Source organism: Salvelinus sp. IW2-2015, unplaced genomic scaffold (genome assembly GCF_002910315.2).
Source record: "Salvelinus sp. IW2-2015 unplaced genomic scaffold, ASM291031v2 Un_scaffold4128, whole genome shotgun sequence".
Classification (NCBI taxonomy): Eukaryota; Metazoa; Chordata; class Actinopteri; order Salmoniformes; family Salmonidae; genus Salvelinus; species Salvelinus sp. IW2-2015.
Genome location: NW_019945400.1, coordinates 1 through 5,096, shown reverse-complemented (window position 1 = coordinate 5,096; position 5,096 = coordinate 1).

Sequence of the window (5,096 nt, the reverse complement as noted above, 5' to 3'; positions counted from 1 at the left end):
TTTATTTGCTCTGGAGACCCAGGTGTGTTTACACAGTAGTATGCAGGAACAGTTATGGCAATGTATCACATATATACAGTAGAAGAAAAATATACTACTACGCCTATAATAAATACTGCAGTTCTACAAAGGGAATACTTGCATATGATGTGTTTGGTGGGTGCAGTGARGTGTTCRCAATCACTTTTATAAAAGGGGAGATTGTTGTTATGGACCTTTCACATCTTCTCGAGTCATCAACTTATTTGTAGCCAACATACTGTCCATGGTGTGAGGGATAAATTGCTCAAATGGCCCCAACAACACACGCAGGCAAGAGGATTCGGTGCCTAGCTTCTCCCCACCTAGAACAAACTCCAAAAATAATCTGTAGACCACCAAACAGTATTGTCTGTAAGAGAATGACAAAAACGCTATAAKACTTTCATGAGCAATCGTTGTGTACTGTCTGTATTCCTACTGTAGCAGCACAGTCACATGGATATCTCACAGTCACATGTTAGCTAGCTAACTACAAGTTATAGTTACTCAAAAACTAATATGAGTTATAAAGCCAAAGTCATTCCTTTACTCTTCTTCATCATCATCAAAATATTTCTCCAGTTTTGCTCCTAATAAGATGCACTTGTTAGCTAGCTAGCTATAGCATTAGGCTACAGTACATTTTGGGTATAGTAAACAAAGCTAGCTAGCTCAACTTGGCTAGCTTGGCWAGTAAGCGCCGCTATGGSCGAATCAATCACAAAACGATACTGTACTGAACAACACTGCCTCGTGTGAAAAGAGAGCTTATATTGCTAGCTAGTTACTGACAGCAAAACAAATGACTTGTTTGTCATTTGACCTCCTGGTCTCGCTGGTCTAGGGTGCCGCCTCCAGTTGATCTGGGAGGTTCCAGCGATTACGCCTCCATCTGGGGGGTTTTTTTTTTGGGGCACTTTTTAGGGTGGGGGGGGGGGAAAACCTCCTTTTCTCCCTTTCCCCATTTTGGGGGGGTTTTTTTTTCAAGTAAGACAAATGAAACCAAACAGCACCTCCAGGCTTGTAAGGCCTATTTGAAAAAAGGAAGGAGTGATGGAGTGCTGCAATCGAAGATGACCTGGCCTCCACAATCACGACCTCAACCCAAATTGAGATGGTTATGGATGAGTTGGACGCAGAGTGAAGGAAAAGCATCAACAAGTGCTCAGCAATATGTGGGATCACTCTTCAAGACTTGTTGGAAAAGCATGTCCAGGTGAAGGCTTGGTGAGAGAAAGCCAAGAGGTGCAAAGCTGTCACCATCCAAGAAACAAAAAGGTGGCTACCTTGAAGAATCCTCGAATGTAAATAATATTTAGTATTTGTTTAACACTTTTTTGATTTATCTACATGATTCCATATGTGTTATTTCATAGTTTTGATGTCTTCACTATTATTCTACAATGTAGAAATAGTAAAACATATAGAGAAAACCTGGAATGAGTAGTGCGTCCCAAACTTTTGGACTGGTAACTGTAATATAATTTTTTAAGAAGAAATGCCTATGGCGCCGCAGTGCAAATTTAGAAGTAGCATCACAAAACCGAGATATCCTGCAATGTTCGTGGAAGATAGTCCAATGCTCTAATAACAAGGACAAAACATATCTACTCGCTTACTAGCGTGATCGGCATAGGGAAACAACAAAGGCCCACAATAATTGCACAAAACATGAACTCCTGGTTACGGTTTTTTAGATCACCTTATTCAAGTGATCGTCATTAGCACCAATTAGCACACGATGCGATAAATGCAACATTAAGCAACCAAATGAAAGAGCATAGAACAGCGAGGAAATGTCACATGTTTTAGTTGTAGCAAAAATGGAGTGCTATTATACTGTATTTCAATCTTTGTGAGCCGCTGAAAGGTACATCAACCATGCTTATTCAATAGTAATGAGCAACAGAGCAGATATAATTAGAACTAATGTTCATCATTACACTTAGTAATACTTTTAGTTTGGGATTCCTTGGAAAAATATTAGGCTAAATATAATTTGGTACCAGGTAGCCACCGTTAAAGTCAGTAATACCATCTGGAACAAATCTGTAAAGTAAACCAGTAACTGAAATACTCATAGCAGTCCAGCAAGCTCATTTGCCAGGAATAATTGTTGGCGCGGCGACAATGGTGGTAAAATCCTTAATGAAGTGCTTTATTTAGCAGGGAATTAGTCTCCAATCCACTATGTAGCATATGATTAGACAGCAATTAGAGCCAACCGTTAGACTGCCATGTTGATCACATGAATGGAGTATGTAATGTTTTACGAGTACAGACATGTCAAATCACAAGTCAGTTTTCACACCGGGTTAAACACATATTCCAAGTGGGCCCTTTCGAGACGATATTCTAAAAATGAAAATATGCATTTCTACAAGACTAATGGTATCCACATTATGAGATGCATTATGTTTGCCCAGTAAAATGAACATGGAATAGTCCCAATGGTCAAACCCTGAGCTGGCGAACAATGGCAGATAAGAACCAATTTCAAGTTATTACACACGCTAGTTCAGGTTTGCCTTCATGGATCAAACGTCAACACAAAGCAATAAGGAATGAGTAGTTTGGGTTTCCCGTAATGTACAGTATCATAAGTAAGCCTCCAATCCTCACTGTCCAACCGAGATTTCCTCTTTCAGCAGAGAAAAGCAAGTGGCAAACAGACAGACTACAGTTTCCCTGTGGCCACAGTGAGAGCTTTTTCTCGTATGTTCTCCAGCAGGTGATATTTTTTTTTTAAATGGCAAGACCAGTCAGTCGACAACGCCTCCAAAATACAGCCGCAGCCCGTCCAGAGGCTGGTTACAGATTCAATTAGCAGCAGCGAGACAAAAACCCCTGGTCCTTCTCCTCCCAGGCGGAGCTGGGGGGGCCACCCGCAAGCGCCATGGGAACAAAGGGCCTCTCTGTCCTGGCCCTTGGCCCTACAAAGAGCCCCTCTTCTCGAGTGGCCCTGTTCCATCTGCACCCCTGCAGGGCTCACTCAACCACACAAACTCACACAACACATGCTACCGCTAATTAGCACTCCCATTACCCGGCCAATTATTATTGCACTTGTGCTAATTAGAAATGATTTAAAGATTTGTCATTAGTCTTTTACATGTCGCCTGCTGGATGTGGGAGGCACATTAAATCAACTGGTTACAAGCAGAGAAGACGCGGGTGTGAGGGCGACCTGTTAAGAATTTTGTGCCTGCATGGGAGAGTGTGAAACGACTCACCGCATGGGGAGATTATTATACAGTAACAGCATGGGTGGAGATGGTGTGCTAAACATTCACAGGTTCCATTCATTTCTTTCTTTTTAGTTTCCTGGTTGTCTAATTGAGAAATGTCACATGTTGTAACATATTTGGACGTTGGTAGTTTTCTGTTTTTTGTCCCATGAGGTGTCCACTTTCTGTCTTATAGCTCTGTGCAGCAGGTGGCAGAGACCCCACGTGTCTAACTGCTGTGGTACCTTCTACCCAGGCATCTTCCAGTCAAGCAGCCAGCTCCATCCATAGACAGGCAACAACTCCTTTACTACAATCTCCGCCTTGCCAACGTACCATTGAACATCTTCTGCCACTGCCAGTCACTCTCAATCACTTCTAGACGTACAGTTGTCCTGGGTCCATGCCTGCACCAGAAGGAGGGTGTGTAAAAGAGAGAGAGAAAAAGAAAAGGGTAGAAACAAAGGAGGAGTGAGGAGAGGAGTCTCCACTAGTGTAGTTGTTAGAGGTAGGGGGTTGTGGTTAGGAAGAGGGAGAAGGCCGGCCGAGAGACCGCATACCAATTAGCCTTCTGGGAAGAAGCACTCAGAGAGCTAGGGCCCTCATCATATGGAAACCCCTCCCTAATAATCTTCTCTGCCCCTAACCTCATACCTCTCCCCCCCCCCCCCCCTCCCCCCCCCCCCACCACACACACACACACACTCACACACACACCACACACACACACACACACACACACACACACACACTTCTCTCTCCCCCCCCCCCCCCCCCCCCCCCTGCTCTCTCCTCTCCGCCCCCCCCCACTCCCCACCCCTTCTCTCTCTCCCACTCCCCCATAATATCACCTGGATGAGAAGAGAGGAGGAGAGGGCAGTGGGGGGAAGTTATAGAACACCAACGCTGACATGCTTAATGACTAAAATGTAAATGTGGTTACCCGGGTTACCAAAGCAAAAAATTGTAGCCGCACACATAGTTCCCCTGTGTCTAAATGAGATGTCGTCAGTGGAACGGGCTTGACAGGAAGGACAGAGGGCCAGCTGCAAATTGGGGGGAAATAGTGTCCATACTGAACTCGCTAACATGTTTTGCCAAACTCTATCTGTTGTACTGTCTCACGTGTCACCTAGATGAAGCAGTCCTGAATGATGCTGATGGATCTAACAAGACTCAGTCTATTGTCTAAACAGATAGGAGGGTGAGACCAGAGAGCTCCTTGTTAACGGCAAACATCTCCCATCTCTTATTGATTCTATTAGAGTGCCGCAGTAGAGAGCTGATTGCAATTCTGGTGCGGGACTCAAATGAGCCTCTCTCCTCTTCAAGCTCTCTCTCTCTCTTGATCTCTCTTTCTCTTCCGCTCTCAATTTCTCTCTCTCTCCCTCTCGTTTTACTCTCGCTCTCTACTCTCTTTCCCTTGCTCTCTCTCTCGGTCTCTCGAGGGACTGAGCTGTGTCTCAGAGTGTGGCCCCTCCGGCGGGATCCGTTTTAATCAGTTTAATTAATTTCCAATCATAGGAAGGTAAACTAATCAGGGGGTGCATTAAACACTGACGTCTCCGTTGAAGACCCTGCTGAGACACTGAGCTAGAGACAGGAGTACTGTCTTGGGATTACAGTACTGTAGGGTACACTTTGGTTTATGCTACTGTAGGGAATGCTTGGGATTACAGTACTGTAGGGAACACTTTGGTTTACACTACTGTAGGGAATACTTGGGATTACAGTACTATAGGGAACACTTTTGTTTACACTACTGTAGGGAGCGACTACGGTAGGGAATGCTTTGATTTGCAGTAGGCTACTGAAGGGAGAGAGTAGGCTACTGAAGGGAGAGAGTAG